The sequence below is a fragment of the Pinus tabuliformis genome, chromosome 2_2 (assembly GCF_031772625.1).
Source record: "Pinus tabuliformis cultivar Carrire ecotype Pingquan chromosome 2_2, CPIR1, whole genome shotgun sequence".
NCBI classification, from domain to species: Eukaryota; Viridiplantae; Streptophyta; class Pinopsida; order Pinales; family Pinaceae; genus Pinus; species Pinus tabuliformis.
In genome coordinates, this window is record NC_142300.1 from 285314916 (window position 1) to 285336380 (window position 21465).

Here is a 21465-nt window from a genome sequence, read left to right on the forward strand (position 1 = left end):
ATAATGCAATGATTTTAACAGCTTAGTGGATGAAGTAAGTGGAAAAAGAAGGCTGAGAAGGTGTATAGGAAGGTGCAGGTTTGAGGCTCAACACCAACATTGGTCAATGCTAAATTAATAGTGGTTAAGAGTCAAATCTTACTTTGGCATGATCTAATATATTGAGATGTGAAGTGGATAAATTATTTTTTTCTTAGGTATAAGGACTTACAAAAGTTTTGAGTTTTGATGGATAGTAACCACTAGTAAGTCTAGACATAAACAATTTTACTCCTACATAAAGAACAGATAAATAATAGTGGGAAGTAACTCTTGTATGCAAAGATTTACTTAAATTATGGTGAGAAGTAACACATGATAAATGTTATTAATCTAAGTATGAGTTCTTTTTGGATTGTTTGCATCCAATGCTTAAGAATAAAAAATTGTTACACTAATATCTAAATGTCATGGCATGAATATTGTAACTATATCCAAAATTATGACATAAAATATGCCATGAATATTGTAACTATATCCAAAATGATGGCATAAAATATGTGACGCATTTATTCACATGACATTGTATTGTGCAAAGACTACAATAATACCTTTAAGTTATGGTTCAATCAAATGTGTAAAAATATTTTTTTTAATAATATTGAAAACTAGATATTTATTTCTGAAAGTTAACCATTATAAGTTGCATTGGTTAATGATAAACTAATAGTGCTCAAGAGGAAAATCGATTGCTAGAGTCGTGCCTTAGAAGGGACTAATAATCATTGTATCTTTATTTATGTTTTAATACATATGTTAGTTTAATAATAAGTTTATGTTAGTTTAATAAATGGTTTTAAAAGTATTTAAAAGTGGGTTATAAAGAATTTGCTAAGAAAAAAAGAGATAAACTATTGAATTATGGTGGAAAATATTATGAAACTAAAATGTTCAACAAAGTTGTTTTCTTCCCTTCTTTTTTTGTAATTATGTAGTTGATATTAAACAACATGGCTCTTAAATTGGTCATCCTTCATAAAAATGAACTTGTGTGGTCTTTGAGAGACAATGAAATCAGAATACATGACAAAAAATGTTTTTTTTTTTCACTCATTCAATCACATATGTGATACATATTTATAGTTGGAAGTAGATCAAACTAATTCCATATATAAATATCAAGATTGAGATATTCTCTTAACTGAATCCCAAACTAACTCTAAACTTATCATGTAAGAATTATCTCTACGTCCCTCCCTTAATGCTTACATTACAAATAAGGATCATAAATTAGAGTTCACATATACGTCACATCTATTTGATATGATATGGTCTTCACTTGCACTTCTACACACTTTGAAATTTCACATACCACACTCATTCTCCACCACAATGTTTGAGCTTCCCCCTTGACTCATTTAAGGTAAAACTATCTCTGACCATCATTAGCGAACTTGTAAGATCAACAATATTGGCATGCTTGACTCATTGGGGCTTTTGCAGTAAAATTTTTTAAGTAATGAACCACTCTGTGGACCTACCTCCATCTTTCGGATATTTCACTTTCGGTTATTCGTCAGTTTTTAGGAAGGCAGTCTGGATACTGAATGTGTGTAGAAGTTTATCAAAAAACTTGAATTTACTAACACACAAGGATCTCATACTATAACCTATAATTGGTGCTCTTGAAGCCCAAAGCACAACAAGGCCCATCAACATACTACAAACTCACTTAACAAGGTCAACGATGTGTTCTCTCGGCACCAAAGAACGTTGAGAACCATTAACTTAATTATGTTTCTTTGTTCATTAATTGTTCTTTTACAATATAACACACGCAATCCATACTATATTCATATCACCACTAATAGATCTAAAACAAAGCAATCACTTAAGCCCAAAATTTTGTAGTCACTTAACTCTCTATGCGTGGATGCAACCGTGATAAAATATTTCAGTAAAACTATCAACCATATGTTTCTTTCCAAAAAGATGAAGCTGTCACTTTCTCTGAAACACTAGTCTAAGTGTGGCTTGCAATATTCCATCGCTACATGTAAAAGAGAATACTGCAACTAAGCTTGAAATGGAATGAAAAATTTCCCTACTCAAATAAACAAGACTACAAAAGGGCTAGTAATGGAGCACAATTACATTGCATTCAATGATTGCATGTATTTCTTTGACCAATTGTCATGACTTGAGACCAGGTATGAGGACTGTATTTTGGTTTCAACAAGACATAGAGTCAATTTATCAAGACTTTGCAGGAACATCCGACAATGCTCTATGATCCTATCACCATCAACTCTCCGAAGTAAGCTTAACAACGAATCCCATAGAAGGCACTGTCAAGCTCGTCGAACGCTATGTTTTCCCTGCAATTGATTCTTGTATGAAATATTTGTTTGTTGAGAACACAAGGATGTGGACACAAGCTACAACAAACAAGATCTAATGCAAAGATCTCATCCCCACAGAAGAAAAAAAAATGAGACTTCCCTCTTTATAACCAGGCATTGCAACGCTATAGGGAGATGCATAAGCATGATCTATCTATCATTAAATTTTCCAGAGCATAAGCCCCAAGAGACCCACCCACAACACAAATGAGCGTTGCACTAAGTAGTCATTAGTGGTTGAGCTAAGATCTTCAGATTCAGATGCATATTCCAACTTTGAGCCAGAAACTAACAAGGGGAATGAAAAGGTGAAGCAGATTATTGATGTAGAACCTAGGGCCAACATTTCCACCACTAAGGTCAAGAATATTGAGTCCAAAGATCTAGAGGAGGGTGAGTCTCTCTTCCACTCATATATGTGGGTCAAGTTGCGTATATATAGAAATTAAGCATATATGGAGGTTGTGCATATACACATCTTCCATGTATATGTGTATCTTCTATATGTGCATATACAGAAGCTGCACATATAAAAAAGTTGTGCACAACTTCAAACTATATATATACGTTGTCTCCATATATGCGCAACTTTCATATATGCACATATACAAAAATTGTGTATATATGAAAGATATGCGCATATATGGAAGTTGTGAATATATGAAAGATATGCGATACAAAAGATGTGTATATATAGAATTTGTGTAACTTCCGTATATGCACATATTCCATATATGTGCATGTCTTTCATATATACACAACTTCAATATATGCGCATATCTTTCATATATGTCTTTCTTTTGTATATGTGCATATCTTTGGTATATGCTCATATTTGGAGGTTGCACATATATAGTAGATGTGCATATACGAAATTTACACATATATGGAAGTTATGCGGATATACGAAACTTGCGCATATAAAAAATATATGCACATTTACTAAAGTTATGCATATACAAAAGATATGTGCATATACGAAAGCTATGTATATCTGGATACTGTTGTATATGCATATTACAAAAGTTTCACACAACTTTTGTATATGTGTAGCCATGGTATGTGAATATACAGAGGATATGTGAATATACATAAGTTGTACATATATAGAAGATATACACATATACTGAAGATATGCACTTCTTCCATATATGTGCATCTGTCGTATATGTGCAACTTCCATATATGCGCATATGCAAAAGTTGTGCACAACTTCAACCTCCATATATACACACCTTTTATATATGTGTGATCCGAATTGGATCATTATGTTTTCTTTCATCCATATCGATGCATTTCGAGTGGAAAAAGTGGAGGAATCAGCTCACGAGACCGTTTTTACGGCAGGACCCAGTTTGGCAAAACGAGGTTTGAAACCTTCCAGGAGCGTTTTGAGGCATCAAATGATGTTTTTTGGGGGTAAAACTTTACCGCTTAGTTGTAACACCTTTTCATGCTATTATACACACAAAAATCTTTCCAACGATGCAAGAATCGCGCCAATCAGAGTCCGTATGCAAAAGTTATTCCACTCAGAAGTTGATCTTCCTATTTTCACACCTATAGTTTGGGAGGATGCCTTGTCAACCCCCATTATTCATGGAAAAGGGGATATCCATGTGTTTGTGATGTAAAAGAATTTAGAAGAGTATATTTTTTAACTCTAGATAAGATTTGATGTAGTCAAACTTAACTGCTAGTAGGCTATCGGGTTGTGTTATAACCGAGCCATTAGGAGGAAGAGGAATTCCATTCTTTCGAGAGAATTTTGTTCCATAGTTGAGAAAAGTTAGTCAGGAGGCTTAGGAGGTAGAGCACACAGAGAGGATTTTTGTACTGTAGTAGCCCACAGGCCACATGCATTACTTCTTTGTATCTACAGCCATATTTCCAGAGAGAGAAAGAGAGCGAAGCGGCCTCACCTTCCAGCTGGGTTTTCTCCCGAAAGGGTTTCCCAGAGAGCATATCTTGTGTATTATGTGTGTGTGAGATTATTTGGTTCTCTACTTTTCATCTTGATTTACTTTTACATGCATGAACTAATTACAATTAATTTTACAGATCTAGAAATTAAATGAAACTGTAATAGTGTAGAATCCTATATTATTAATATAATATTATCAGATATGTTGTGACGAACTGTCCAGTGGAATATCCATGACAGTTTATGGATAATTTGGTATTAGAGCAGGTTTATTTGGGTATTTTGTGGAGATTGCAGGTATATAGATCGACGAGGCCGAAAATCGTAAAATTCTAATCATTGGCAATGAATATGTAAACGATCCTCGTGATCCTGCAGAGGTGAGGTTTTCGCAGCTAAAAGAACAAGTCGTAGATATAAACTGTAATGTAAACCTTCTCATGGTGGCCCTAAGCAATAATCTAGGGATATTTGGAGAAGAAGGGGGTTCGAATGTAGAGGAAAAATCAGAAAGGGGATCGTGAGATCGAGAAGACGCAGATAACCAGCTAAAGAAAGAATCCGGAAAAGATCAACCCAGTTCAAGTGTCGTGAATCAATCCTTGTTTAAAGTGGAAGAAAAAGTCAATATCAAGCCATACCACAACAAGATTAACAGTTTGAAGCTGAACCAATGGTTGCAGCAACTGGAAGTTTATTTTAGTGTCCATTAAATCAAGGAAGGGCAGAAGATCTCATTCGCATGGCTGAAATTGGAGGGCCATGCATTGACTTGGTGGGAGAGCCACACAGAAACCTTGAGGTTAGAGGGAGAACCTCCAGTGACTAAGTGGGAGGATTTCAAAACCCTCATTAATTCACAGTTTTATCCCATTGGGTACGTGGAAGACTAATGGATCCGGTGGCATTACTTCAGGCAAAAGCGACGCTAAAACATGCAAGAGTACACCACATAATTCAGAGAGATGGCTATAATGTTGGGTATTTCTCCAAAAACCTAGATGTACTCCTAAAGTATTTAAGGGGTCTGCACTACCATCTGCATGAGCAAGTGATGTTGTTCAAGCCAAAAACAGTGGATGAGGCTTGTGCACAGGCACGGTATGTGGAGAAAATAGGCTTGAAAAGAGCACAATCAAGTGGATCGAAGCACAAGGAGCAACAAGATGCTTCTAAGGAGGGGAAGAAGAAGGAAAAAGGGGGAAAAGATAAAAAGACAGCAGCCACAACACACTAGTGCAAAGTTCATAGCAACCACTACAACCATTGCAACATTGATGGCCATACAGAGGAGAAGTGTTGAAATTTGCATTTAGAGCTAAACTCGAAGAACAAGAAGAAAGAGAATAAGAAGAAGAATCTCATGGCCACTGATTCGAGCAACCAATTTGAAATAAACTCAGACATGGACGAGAAGATCGTTCGTACATCAATGCAGAAGGAGGGAAATCTGGGTAGCCTTTAGCAACAAGAAGAGAAAGAAATGACCAAACTCTTCCATCTAAAGATACAGGTCAAGAAGACGAAGATTGAAGCTCTATTTCACTCAAAATCGCAGGAAAATATCATTGCAGTATATCTAGTCAAGAAGTTGGGGCTGTAATTTTGTGATCATCCAAAGCCATATCCACTGGGATGGGTACATAAGGATGCAAATCTAAAAGTAACAAAACACTGTAAAAATAAATTTTCTATCAATGTTGATTTCATTCATGAAGTAGATATGGATGTGATTCCCCTTTATGTATTTGGAGTCGTGTTTGGGAGTCCATAAATGTACATGCTTGATGCAATATTCACAAGGAGAGCTAACCAGCACCTGCTCATCAAGGATGGAAAATCAATCATCATCAACACGCATAAAGGAAAGTCAAAAATTTCATTGGTAAGTGCCAACCAAGATAAGAAATTGATCATTTCCAGCAAGAAGTATGTTTTATTGTTTTTAAGAGAACATCAGTCTGTAGAGGAGTCAATAAGAGGCAAGGCATCCCTAGAGGGGTGTACTAAGAAACAAAAAAAATAATTGGAGGAGTTTTACAGGCATACAAGGACGTGTTATGAGAGCCTAAAGGTCTACCCCCTAAGATAGAAGTGGAGCACACAATCCAGCTATTGCCAGACTCCCCATTGCCAAATATTGGGTTGTACAAGAAATCTATTAAAGAAGAAAGTGAGGTGAAGAAACAATTGCAGCAGCTGCTAGAACAGGGTGTCATTTGATTGAGTATATCACCATGTGGGTCACCCATCATAATTGTGCCAAAAAAGGATTGGAATTGGTGGATGTATATAGATTATAGGGTGTTGAATAAAATCACGCTCAAGAATAGATACCCCCTACCCAGGATATACATGTTTATGGTATATTAGGACAATAGGCATCATTTGTGGTGGTAAATATATTGTACAAGTCATCGAATGTTATATACATGTTTATAAATGTATTTATATACATGTATATGTCATAAGATTGTTAGAATGTTGATCTTATGTTGGCATGGTTTTTTTCTATTTAAAATGTGCAAATGTGTTTAATATCATATGATGGAAACCTAAAATGTATATGTACATCTATATAAACTAAATGCTATATGTGTTCATGCTATGGAATATGAAAAAATTAGGTGGCATTAAAGATAGGATCCATGACTAATATGAAAAATGCAACTATACATACTTATGGAATTGTCGAGGGTCCTTAAATTTCTAAATTTCCTTTAAGCACAGATCATTGATCTAGGTCTAGCTCTCAATTTTAATCCACAAACCCTAGGGCTTTCTCATCTAAGAATTCTAGTCTTCTAGGGTTTACAAACCATAAGCCTTTCAAATTTTATTAACACCCTTGTAAATCAAACAAAATTTTTCATGTTCTAATTTTATTTTTTTGCTTCATAGGTGAAGAACCCTTTCTCCTCTAGTTCAATATATAACATCAAGGATGAAGAAATGGCACCCTATCACCAACAAAGTATCTCATAACCCCAATATTAAAATACTAACAACATATGCAAGGAATCTTCTACATATTTTGAAAGGGCCCTTGCAATGGTCGTATTTATCAACAAATAAACACATTTTTATGTCAACATTCATATTTTTGTCGTGGGAATCACTTGTTAGTTCTCTTGACCACTTACAACCTTGGCATAAATTCAAGAATATAACCTTTTCAAGTGAATCATAACAATTTTGGTCGCTAATTCCTTGACTTTTGACATGCAACATTGATGCTCATTCTCCTATTAAATCCCCAAAGGGATGGGAACTCCCGTGAAACCCCGATAAAAACATCCATGATTTGCTTCCTACTGTGGTGTCATAGGTCGTTGTCTCCTCCATAATTTGGGGGTCAGTTCACACCCCACACTCCACACCATTCCTTTTTTTCTATGGCTTCTGACTAGTTCCAAGCACGACCTTGTAGGTTTCATCATAGGTCGGGGTCAAGCTTCTCATTTTTCTCTTCGTAGTTGTTACTGATTTGGAGCAGGCCCGACCACTTGAATAGGCCCCGCCTGAGTCGAGGTCAGGCTAGTTTGCTTCTCTCCAATGTTCTTTTACATTGCGGGTAACCCTGCTAGTTCCGACTCCCTCTAAGTTAGCAGACGATTCTGGAACAACATACTCTATGTCTACCTTTCCTTCTACATTAGGGTTTTAATCTTCTAGATTCTAGAATCAGGCTCTTCAAGAACCCAAATATAAAAGCAGGAGTCTTGAACATGCAAACAATATTAAATCCATGTGGATTTCTCCCTTAACAAAACAAACAACCATAAACACACTAAGAACAAACAGACATCTGGTACAAATGCACAAGCTATATATTAAAAAAGAAAAAAAATGATTACATATATATGGCCTCTCATCCTGATGCCATTCAGCTTGACCCAAAATTGTCTGGCCCTTTCTGGCCTAATATTACATTGAATATGGCTTCCCCTGACATAGTTTGGAAGAAACTCTTATAAAAACGAGATGGAAACTTAACTTCCTAGGAAAGAATATTTCCACAATAGCCTTTAAGAGGCTTCTAAACCTTTACAGTTACATAAAAAAAGGGAATTTTGTATCCTCCTCAATGGTTGCAATGATACATTTGGAATCTACTAGAATCAAATTCGATTGGGGTCGAGTCGATGCTCCAACATCAACGATAATTAGAGAACTTTTTTTAATTAGGAGTAAGCATCACTTACATGCTCATGTTTATAATGTCGAAAATTTGGTGAATGGACACATGACCACTTTGTTATCTATGCACACATGACCACTATGCTATCTTGCAATCTTTGTGCTTAGTTTATTTAAAAGTTACATTTTGGCACACCATAAGAAAAGTAAGACACTTTAAAAACAACCCTAACTTAAACCAAGTAAATTCCCCATAGGGGTCACAAAATAATTGATAGTTCAGGTTATGACCAGGAGTGTAGGAAACCCAAAATCCATCATGGTTATTTACATTGAAACATATAAGTAGTCCTTTTTAGGGAAATTAAAATCTTCTTGTTGTAGCGGCTACAACAACCCTCCAAAATTTTGCCTTAGCCTGTTTTGGAGCCTCCCCTATGAACCTTACACAACAATTTGTCTTGCTTCGTGTACTCAAGATTCAGTGTTTTTCTCGCACAAAAGCAGCCTATCGATCATAGTCGATCCATTCCCCTCACAGACTACTTACCGGGACTTGGTCCAGTTGCAGGCTAAGCAGCATCCCCTTGAAAATTGTGCATACCTTGAGGTAAACCAGCCTTCCCTCCAGGAATTGCGCAATCCTCTCGAATAGCCTGTTGGTCTCTAGGATTGCGTAACCCTGCCAGCCAACCCTCCCAGCAGGATTTGCACAATTTTTCCCAGCAGCAGGCTGTTCAACCCAGGATTTGCGCAAATCTAGGCAGCAGTCAGCTGCTCTGCCTAGAAATTGCACAATCCCCTTAGGCAGTCAACTCAGCTTACAGTTAGGAATGCACATTTTTCCCAAGCAGTTGAGCACTAGCATGCATGGACAGTCTGGTTGACTAGTTCCACCCGGGACCGAAGAAATTTGATTTGCATGCATGCATGACTTGATCTTCCCAGAATAGAAAGAGACAACATGAAAAAGGCATCCCATGATTCAAGGAGCTATTTTTAGCAGACGAGGGTTACATGCTAAGTTGTTTTAGAAGTTCCCCTCCAAGTGTCGCTTTTTCCTATATTTGTGGCATGCGCATATTGAGACCAAACTTATTTATTCAACGCATCAGAGCTCATTCACTCACATCGATCTCGAGCTTTGACATCCCACAACACAACTAGGACTCTTCGACACATTCGGCTCAACTATTCATGAGTAAGTGTCCTCAACATGTCTTTTTTATCATTTCTGTCACTTTTTGTGTATTCGCTTGTGTGAGTGTTGGTTGCTTGATTTCTTTGAATGCCTATTGTCATTTACATAAATTCTAGCTTTTCCTAGCTCTGTTTCAATTTTCGTCGCTATCTCACTATTGTTGCATGCATGAAACTGTTTTGCATGGACGTTCGCCCAACCAGCGAACGACGTCACCCACATGCATGTTGATCTATTTGTTGAATCTTCCATTCATGTTATTCATGCACTATTTATCACTTTTTCTATCACTTAGTGTCACCATTCATTTCATTGACCCACTTGCTTTCAGTTGCCCATCGACGAGTCAGGCCAACCTTGGCCCAAGCTCTGCCCCCACCAAGACTACATTGCGCAATCTGGGGAAGGAAGGCTCACCTTCCTCTCCAGATTTGCGCATTCTTTCCCAACACTGGCCTCCTGGACTGAATTGCGCATTTCTGGAGGTCAATGGCTACTTGGCCCAAAAATTTGCGCAAATTTGTCCCTGGACCAACAGTCTTTCCCAGCTGGAATTGCGCATTGCACAATCCTAGCAGCCAGCTGCCCAACTGGATTGCGTATTTCACAGATCCAACAGCCAGTCCAACCTCCCAGACAACCCCGACTTCCTTTTGCGCAAATATGACAGCCAGTCACTCAGCCTCCCAGTGAAATTTGCACAATCTTGCTCATCAGTTTCCCAGGTATGTGTTGTGTCCTTCCCCAGATTTCCTTTTTACACTAACATATTTCTTGCCATGCATGTTGCTTGTTTCCAAATATTTCAGGTGTTCGTCTGTCTCAATGGCTTCCAAGAGAGAAAGATCCTAGGACACTGACAGTATTGTAGCTGGAACAACAGTTGAACAGGTGTCCTCTAGCATGTCGATCTACGAAGATATGAAGTTGTATCTAGACAAGGACATCAAACTGAAGTGGCAAGAGGTGAATGAAACATTCGTAGGTACTTTTGGGGAAGACCTTTAAGACCTTCAAGTGTACATGAACATTCATAAGCCCGGCCTGTACTGTATTGTATGCAGATACCCTACGTTCCCATTTGCGAATATGATTCACTGGATCGTCTCTCACACTGACCCCAAGACGATGACCTTGAGCAGTTTCAGTGGGATGAAGCTTGCAACCTTCTGGGCATGAGACTATGATGAGATGTATCAGATGAATGAGCCCATGACTGTCATGACTCCTCCATTCAGCTTGCCCAACAGCAAAGGTCACTCCATAGACATTTTGAAGGATTGGGTAAAGGATCCAGCTCACTTCAGGATGACACCCAATCAGGTCTATAAGACAAATATATTGAGGAAGGCATAATAATACTTGGTCATATTCGCATGTCGAATGAGTAGCCAAGCAAGCATTGAGACCTTCCCTCAGAGTTGGGTGGTTGCGCTGGACGAACTGGCTAGAGAAGGAAGACCATGCAACTGGTCCGGCATACTGGCTCATCAACTGCAGGAGCAAGTCACGAAGGCTCGACAGTCGCCCGAACGCATGCATGTAGAGATCTACATGTCTGCCTACATTCCAGATGCAGTCTGTGTCCAACATGACTTCCTGGGCATGGATTGGGCATGGTCACCGACGGAGACTGTTGTGAACACGTATTTCAAGTTATTGTCTGAGTGCAGCTTCAGAGAAGTGATCATACAACTATCCGACCACTTTGTCACCCTAGTGTACAGGTTGATATTCGAACAGGATCCACCCTGCATGTCAGAGGAAGAGATGAAGGCATTGTTAGGCATTGTAGATTGGTATGCCTCACCAACCAGCCCATTCATCCGAGTGTTCAGTGCAGAGAATCCTCCGCATGTTTTGCCAAAGTTTTCTTTGGATATGCTTATCATGCATGAAGTAGTGTATCATATCTCAACAGGATTGACAGCGAGACTGCAGTGGAAGAAGAAGGCACCTTGGCCCACTCTTCTGTTGCAGATTGGGTTACATGAGATCAAGAGCATCACACATGCAGATATCGAAGCAGAACAGATGAAGAAGTATCTGTTCGACCTCTGAAGCTTCAACCCGTATGACCCACATTGCATTGTGAAGGATCACTGCTTGAGAGTTCAGTTCAACTGGATCCATGGGGCATTTCATTGGGCTGAGGAAGACTCATGGAGGTACTTCTACAATTCCTCTAGGCCCAATGAACAGGTCGTTTTCATCGTAGAGTGGTTAGCACAGAAGCATGAAGCAGAATCATGGAGAACACCAACATTAGCAGCAACAGAAGAGGCAACATAGCCCAACATACCTGTGCGTGACAAAGGGAAGAGGAAGATTGTCGACCGCATGGAGGAGGAACAAAACTACAAGTTTCAAGCATAGCCACTTATAGAAAAAGCAACTAAGGCTATTCAGGCAAAGAGGCAGTAGCGCGACAGGCGTATCGCGCGAAGGCAAAGGGAGAAGAAGAGAATGGAAGAAGCAGAGAAGGAGTTGCATGAGCTGAGAGAGAAACTCTAAAGAGAACAAGAGCTACGCCAATAGGAGAGTGAAGCGCAGTAGCAACAAACACCGTAGGGGGTGCATCATGCACATACAGACAAAGCAGTGCCTGTATAGGTAGTTGATTCTTCTGAACAACTGGCATCAAGCGAACAGGGTGATCCCTCGCAGGGGCAAGACTTTGCTCATGAGATAGAATAGGCTCTTAAACAGTTGGATGTGGACATGGAGCAGCAAGTGTTGGAACATGATACCAACATCATGCCTCACCACAGAGAGGTTGACTCTCCCGCTTCAATGCATCCAGATGATGAGCAAGTCTCGAATGACCAAGGAGGCGCTGAGATCCTTGGTGGTAAGCCAGAAATAGAGATGCGCAACAACTCCTTTGATGAATCTCAACATAGAGTTGTGCAGCCTGATAGAGTACCAACTTCGGAGGACTGAACATCCCCTGCGCAAGTTGAGGAACAAGTGATCGTGACCGATGTGCACAAGGACCCAGCTGCTTTGGTCAATGCAACTAGAGTGTATGCTGAATCCACTATCTCCAGTTTGTTTCCTCATAGCTGAGAATGAGCGAATGGCGAAGGAACTACAGGTGGCCAAGCAAGGAGGAGACTTGGTGACAATGTCCACCCGAGCTGAACTGAAGAAGGCAATACTAGATGAAGTATTTTCCTTGGACACAGTCATGCAAGCATTGTACTCCAAGTTTGGTACCGTACATCAAGCAGTCGTTCATATTCATGGATGGTAGCATCAATGTGTGAGAAGAGCTCGCATCTTGAAGAACATACATGTTATCGTTGACATGTAGGCATGGATGATGAAGTACAAGGGAGCCCCGCTTCATTTGCCCAAGATGATGAGGGCTAATGCGGTTGAGCTGCAAGCATGTATCGGGAGTCAGATCTAGAACTATGAGGACCTACCACAACTCATCACTGGCATACAGGGTTCCCATGCACGAGTATTCAAGAGCATGGAGGTTGTGGTGCACACACATGCGATTCCATCACTTGGGACTGTTAGGGTCCCACCCTAACCCCCTTATTTATGTAATAGGATCGAGTCATAGTTATAGTTAAGTAAAGAGTCAATAAAGCCCATATTAATAATTGTAAGTGGTTAACCTGCATTTAATGAAGGGACCACAGTTAGTTGCAAATGGGCCATGGTATTAGATAGATGGTATTAATAAGAACCATGGTATTGCCCCATGGTATTGCATGTATGAATCCTATATAAAGGATAGAGACTCCCCTCGAGGAGCATCATGTCTTATTTTGTAATCGAGCTCTGCTCTATTGGAGGTTGCCCCCTCGAAGAGGCAAGTGAACATTGCTTTCTAAATAATAAAATACTTGTTGTTATTTCTCATTGTTCTATGTTCTGGGTATATTTCTTCGCATATTTGGTATTTTGGTATCGTCTTGTAGGTTAAGAGCATAACAAGTGGTATCAGAGCACTTTCCAGGGCCGGTGGGATCTCCAATTTTTAGCAATTTTTTTTTGGCTAGAGACGTGTTCCGGCGTCTTTAAACCACGGGATCTGTCATTGAGCGCATAAACCTGCGGATTTGGGGAGGCATGCACGCAGGAAATACAAGAGGTGGTCACGCTTGTTGGACTCCCTTGTAACCCCTGTGGGTACCCCTTCGAGTAGTAGTGCATTAGACAAAACCACGCACGGACTGTCTTCCAAGTATCCTCTGGGTATATCGGAAGCCCCCTAGCTCCCTTGAAACCTCGCCATAGATAAATCATCGACCGTCTTGCTGCTACAGTACACCGAGAACAACACTCAGAGAGATTACTCACACGTATGATAGGGTAATCAGGTTGTACGGCTAAGGGTATGGTTGATCCTCCTTGGTTAGTGCCTTGAAAAATTGGGCCGAGTACTATTGTCAAACCCTTATGTATATTGCGATCTATAGCAACTGACACTCCTGGAGACCATAGTTCCCTTTTCTATCTCTGGATCATGCATAATATTTGCCAGATCAGATCTCGCAAGTGGGGTTTTATCACAGCAACAGTAATCAGTTCCGTTGTTCAGATCTATTAGAATAGCCATTCGGATCTATTAGATCCATTAGATCCGCAGCAGAAATCAGTTCCACCATTCAGATCTATCAGATCAACCATTCAGATCTCTTAGACCCATCAGATCCACCATCCAGATCTGAGTAGTTGTGTGGGTTCCTATACCTAGGCGTGATTTTCGCAGGACTTTTGGTAGCATTGACATTTTTGGGATTTGGCTATTGTAGTATTCCTAAGCAAGGAGTAAAACTCCATTTGGAGTTAAAAAAAAAAGGAGTTTGAGACCCCCCCCCGGGGGCGCTTATTGGTGACTTAGCCCATCAGAATCAGGACGATGAGCTGAGCAAGCTGGTACCATTCAATTGTTAGAGCCAAAAAATTCGAGTGGTCCCAAAATTTCTAATACATCGGATCGGTGCATGGTAGAAACTAGAGCTCAAGCTATGGCGAATGAGAGGATCGACAAACTTGAAACAACATTGAATGAGCTCATGTCGCTGATGCAGAACTTAAATACAACAATCTCTAAGGGCAAAGTGGAGGCACGCGAGGACACATATATTGGCAATGAAAACAATGAGGATGAGTCTAGCCAGTCGCTTCACCTCTTGGGCACCCACCAACAATCCCATCCGCAACCACCCAAGCTGGACATGTACAAATTTGATGGCTCTCACCTGGCCGCATGGAGAGCACAAATGGAGCAATATTTCAATCTGGATTACATCCTGGATAATGCGACTCAGCTTAGTGTGGGTATCATGTACTTGGACAATGAAAGATGGCAATGGTGGCAATGGCATCAACGTTGCTATGGAAAGCCCTTGACGTGGGAGACATTCTCAAAAGCTCTTATGGATTGCTTTGACCAAGAATCTGACTTTTTGGGTTGTCTCACTGAGCTCCGATAGACAGGAATAGTGAATGAATATATTGCAGCCTTTGAAGCCTTAGCTTTCCGCACTGGAGGTCTACACAATGAGTTTTATGTGGAATGTGCTGTCAATGGTCTCAAAGAAGCCATACAAGCCTACGTCTGACTGCACCACCCTAGCTCATGGCTGGATGCTTGCAGGATAGCTTGTGAAGTCGAACGTGCATTAGCAGCTCAGTCCAATCGCCCAAATTTCATCACCAAGGGTCACCCCCACAGGCTCAAAGCACTGCCCAAACACTCAAGGTTCAAAAGGTGTCACCAGCGAAAATAGCAGAAAGAAGAAAGCAAGGCTTATGTTACTACTGTGATGAGAAATACTCCCCTGGGCATAAATGCAAGGAGCCCAAATTCTTTCAAATTGATGCTATTGATCACAGTCCATCGGAGGAAGCCCCACCACTTGAGGAACCAGAGGAGGAAGAAGAGGACAACCAGTAGAACAATGTACTTGAAGAACCAGTTATGTCACTGCATGCTTTGGCAGGGATTTCTTCGCCTCAAACTCTCAAAATCAGAGGTTTTATTAAGCATCGCCCAGTAGTAGTCTTGATTGATAGTAGAAGTACACATAATTTTATCCATCAAAGAGTCGCGGAAGTAGTGCATTGTTTTGTCCGAGCAGTTTCTAACTTCCAGGTCCAAATTGCTGATGGGGGAACAATGAAATGTGAAGGCCACTGTGAAAATGTCAAACTTCAAATGGGGGATTATCAGTTAAACACCCACATGTTTGCCATACACATGGGAGGGTGCGATATTGTCCTCGGTGCTGAATGGCTTCGCACACTTGGCCCAATCACAATGGATTTCCAGGAGTTATATATGAGCTTTAAGCAGAACAACCACACACATATCCTCCGCGGACTCCAGGCGGGAGGTCCATCTATCATCAGCTCACATCGAATGGAAAAATTGTTAAAAAAGGGCCACCAAGGAGTCATAGCTCAATTTAATGCCATCCAAGCCTTCGAACCCAATTCTCTTCATATTCATCCTGAGATGAATTAGATCTTAAACAACCATCTGTCAATCTTTGACAAGCCTCATGAGCTTCCACCCTCGAGAGAGGAACATGATCATAGCATTACTTTGGTCCCAGGGGCCCAACCACCAAATGTGCGCCCATATCGATATTCGTTTGCCCAAAAGAATGAAATAGAAAAAATAATCAAGGAACTCTTGGAAGCAGGCGTCATTCGTCCCAGCATTAGTCCTTATTCATCGCCGGTGGTCATGGTGCTCAAGAAATATGGGGAATGGCGTATGTGTCCAGACTGTAGGGCCCTTAATAAGTCGACAGTCAAAGATAAATTTCCCATCCCGGTTGTCGATGATTTGCTGGATGAACTAAATGGGGCTCAATTCTTTACTAAGATCGAACTTCGCTCAGGCTACCACCAAATTCGCATGAAAGAAGTAGACATTCCAAAGACTGCTTTCCGAACTCATGAAGGCCATTATGAGTTCCTGGTCATGCCATTCGGTCTTTGTAATGCCCCATCCACTTTTCAGAGCCTTGTGAACCACCTGCTCAAAGCATATCTCAGAAAATTTGTCCTGGTTTTCTTTGATGACATCCTCATCTACAGTCGCACCTGGGCCGCACATCTTTAGCATGTAGATCTGTGCTTGCAACTGCTCCGCAAGCATAAATTATTTGTCAAGATGTCCAAGTGTTCTTTTGGCATGGAAGAAGTTGGGTTTGGGCCACATTGTGGGGGCATGAAGGTGTCAGGGTGGACCCCAAAAAGATCCAGGCAATGTAGGAGTGGCTTCAACCTAAGACCTTGAAGAGCTTGAGAGGAATTTTGGGTCTCACAGGCCACTATCGCAAATTTGTCCGCAATTATGGTCGCATTGCTAGGCCCCTCACTCATCTCCTCAAGAAAAACTCATTCCTCTGGAATGATGAAGCACAAAAGGCCTTTACAGCTCTCAAGAAACAATGCATACAAGCAAACAACTCAAGAAGCAAACACTACTCTTGCTCATAAGCTAACAACGCATGGGCCGTCTCACGTGAAGTGATACTTCCAATGCAACCATCGGCGCATTGTTCGACCCATGTTGGTGAAGGCATCATTCACGAACCTCGCAGTTGTGCAAACAAGAAAGAATGAAAGATATAACGAAGAAGAAAAACACACTTCGAGTTTACAAGCATCCACATAACAAAAATAAGTGAAAGTGCATGACATGCACTCTGTGGACTTGCCGTGGTGTTGTGCTCATTAGGGGATTTTTGAGGTCTAAAATGGGCTTCCTAAGAAAAATGTACAACCAAAATAAACTTTATAAGAACCGATTGGATTCAAGATGATGATGTCAACCATGGGGATGATTCACCATTTTTTGGAGTAAAAAAGTACAAAGATTAAAAAATAATAAAATTATGTTTTCAACTTATCTCCCTACGGATTTACTCAAATTTCGAGTGGGAATACTCATTGGATGAAAAAATTAATTCCTCATCCAAGGAGTACCCATGTTGCATACTTTCAATGCACCCTGCTACATGAAAAATGAGAAATACATGAAAACCGTGATTGCAATCATGATTTTCATGTATTTCTCATTTTTCATGTAGCAAGGTGCATCGAAAGTATGCAACATGGGTACTCCTTAGATGAGGAATTAATTTTTTCATCCAACAAGTACTCCCACACGAAATTTGAGTAAAAATTTAGGGAGATAAGTTGAAAAAGTAGTTTTGTCTTTTTTCCCTCTAAAATTTGATGATGTAATCTAATCTTATTTTATTATTTCCACTATTAATTTATCATTTCCTTAAGAGGCCCATTTTAGACCTCAGAAATCCCCTAATGACACTGCGTGCAGATTTTGAGTGTATGCATTCTCTTGACTGTGACATGCAAGCAAATGTGAGAAAGGTAAACCACTTACGTTGTGCAAGTGTTCTTGTTGTGTAAGATTCCTCCAGTGTGTGAGTGATGGGATTGTGTAGTTCGAGTGGAGGAAGAGAAATATGGGTTTTTGGTTGATCATCAATGCAAAGCAGAGAGTGAGGAGGAGCCTTACATGTTTCAACAATTTCCTAATCGGAAGTGAAACCAACCTCGGGACAACGAGGGCTTGACATAACCATCAACTCGGGCTGAAGTGCCTTGACAGTCTGGGGGGTTTCGACTTCGTCAACAGATAGATCATCGTAGACCAGTGTCTTAGATGGATTAACAACGATTGAATCAACATCATGATCAGATGAAGAAGTAGAGAGATCACGACAACCAAGATCAGAAAATTCAAGATGTTTGTCGGCATCCTCATGATTTGATGAATCATGTAGAGGGGTAGATGAGAAGCAAGGATGTTCACCCTTTGTGTTTTCAAAAATGGCAGATGACAGATTGGATGGATTTTCAGAGGAAGATGTGTCCTCTCCACAATGTAATTACAGACTAACATCCGACGTGTCCTATGAATGATCAGAAGTAGAAACATTCAGAAATGAGTTTTCACTGGGGAAATCAGCAGCGGCAGAATCACAAGGGACATCAAGATAAAGCGGGTGAGGCATGGCTTGAAGGGAGTCATCCTTCACAGTGGGTTCTTCTTTAGACTCTCGCATACACTCATCATGAATGATGGCGCAGGTTGGCTGCATAACACCAACTCCGTCAACCACTTGATCCTTGTTCACAGCAGGTGAGGAGTCCGGAATGGAAGAACAAAAGACAATACAATCCAGAGGATCAATAGAACATGGGGACAGATCTTGAGGGAACGAATCCAGGTGATAACCAATAGGCTTGCAAGCCAAATTTGCACAGATATCAAGAGTAGGTGGGGTGGGAGGATGTGACAGTTCAACAGATGTGCGTGCATAATTTCCCACATCACTCTACGGTGGTGGAGCTATTTGATGAGGTGAAGGTGGATAGTCACTTGTGACAACAACTATGCTTGACTATGATTGCGCAGCTCCATCACCGAAGTGTGTTGAGCGGGGTTTGAACATGTGAAGAAGATACTCAAATCTTCCATCGAGAAATTCCCAATCAATATCATCTTCGGGGAATCGGTATGCAACATTACAAAAGCATGTGTGAAACTGTTCAATAGATTCATCGAGTGTTTTTTGTAATTTCATAATTTCTTTGTTGAGTGCTTTACAGTCGAAGTGATTGAAAGCACGATCTATCTCTGCAACCAGATGAGAAAGAGAATGAATATATTTTTCAGGTAGTGTGGCACACCAGTGCATTGGGTTCCCTCGAAGCGTGTAGACAAACAACGTGCAGGTAATGTAATCTTCAAAGATTCCATGTCTTTTACATGAGTCTACAACGCTGACCGCGTGCCTAACCAAGGCTACGTGGCCTCCACCATCGTATGTTTTATGTGACAAGTTATGCGAGAGCTTTTCCGAGATAATGAAATCGTTTCCATAAGACATACATTCTGGAAGAGAAACTTTGTAGTTAGTCATGATAGACATGTGGAGATTCAAAATAGATGCGAGGACTTAGCTTGTCATCTGGACCTCCTTCTAGCACCAAAATGTTGACGATGTTGGACCCTCCAACATGTCAGGGGATCTCCCCAGTAATAAGTCCCAATTAGACCTCAGATTGTTTGGTGTAGGAGTCCCAATAATGGGTCGTGCAGTATCGCCTTAACCGCAGATTCGCACAGAGGCATGTAAGATGTCCCTGTTGGTAGCAAGGGTGTGACAGTTGCACTAAGTCAAGGAAGGTGCTTGAGCGGTTCTAACACACAGAGGGTGAAGTGAGTGCGCCCCTTGGAAACTTGTGATAACATGAAGTTAAGAAGGGAACACACAAGAAAAGATGCATCACAACATGGAAGGCAAGTTAGCTAGCAATCCAAAGTGATGGTTAAACCAACAACACATTTCAGAAAGATTCATACATACATATACAAAAATAGCTCAACATGCATGCGTAAGCAAACACATACATATATCATTTAGAGTACTCAAAATAGTTGAAATACAATACAACATATGTATGAAACGTGTTGGCTCTGTTATATTAAGAAGTCTAAGTTCCAGTCATACAATACATCCATGTCCAACCACTAGTTTCGACAGCAAAACGTTACAGCCACAACTGCCTACTCCTCCAAAGAGATATACTAGCTCTGCGCAACGGAGAAGCCAAGGCTCATTACAATACTGTCCAAGCTCTCTCTAAGATAGTCCTATCGGAAGCTTGGCTGACCAAAAGCCTTTACAATGAGTTATGAGGGACTATTTATAGAAAAGGGTGGGGTGACCCTTGACATTCCCCTTTGTGACCGTTCATCTATCCTCATGACTCTTCAACTACTCTATGGTTGTTACATTCAACTATCGACACTTGAACTTCCACTTGACAAGACATTACATTATAATGCACATGTACCCATGTGAGACAAAATGGCTTGAGCAAGCCATGCAAGACATCACTAACACTCGGACCGTTGTGGTGAGACCAACTCTTTGACATCCTCATGATGGTCGACGGTGGCAAACTAATGCCAATCTTGGTCGTCCGTGATGGTTTCTATGCGCTCAATGGTGACATCTTGCTGAAAGCGAACTCTTGCCTCTGTTGCATCTAGGTACACTAATATGGTTCCTCTGTCCAACTCGTCTGACAACATGCGCATCATCGTCTGTAGTGCAGCTGGACCAAAAACATATTGATGCATAGTGTCTGTGCTGATCTCCGAGTGTGTGTTGGTGACCATGTGCATCAACTTGTCAAGATACATGTTCAGCTCCAGTTGGACTTGCTTCTTGTCTTTGCATCGGTGAGTGTACCAAATGGGTGGGATCGCATGTGTGTGCACAATGACATGCATGCTGTTGAATTCCCTTGCATGCGATCAACAACACGTCTCACCTTGTCTGCTCCGTGCCATCAGTTTGTACATGTTGCGCCCCTTGTTGTCCCTGTTCCTTCTGCAACTCATTTTCTCGTCTATGTAGCTATTGTTCTTCCTTGAGTTGCTACTTTAGCACATGCAACAACTTCTCTGTTTCCCTCTCTGCCTTCACGTGATCTTTGTGTCACGTCGTCACCTCATACCCTCAATCTCCAAAGTTTCTTTCGTCATGAGTGGATCTGCTTTGAACTTGCAGCTTTGCTTTGCCTCTATGCTGTCAATAGCCTTCCTCTTGCACTCGCCGCATGTGGGTATGTTGCCTTCTGTTGCTATTGATGGTGCTACTTGTTGTGATGCTGCTTCCATCTTATCTTTATGTCCTTGTCTATGAACAACTTGATGTCTTCGTGGATAGGAAAGTTCATAGACACTTGATCGACTGCATCCCCAGCTACGCTCTTAACAGTGTCTTTGACTCTGC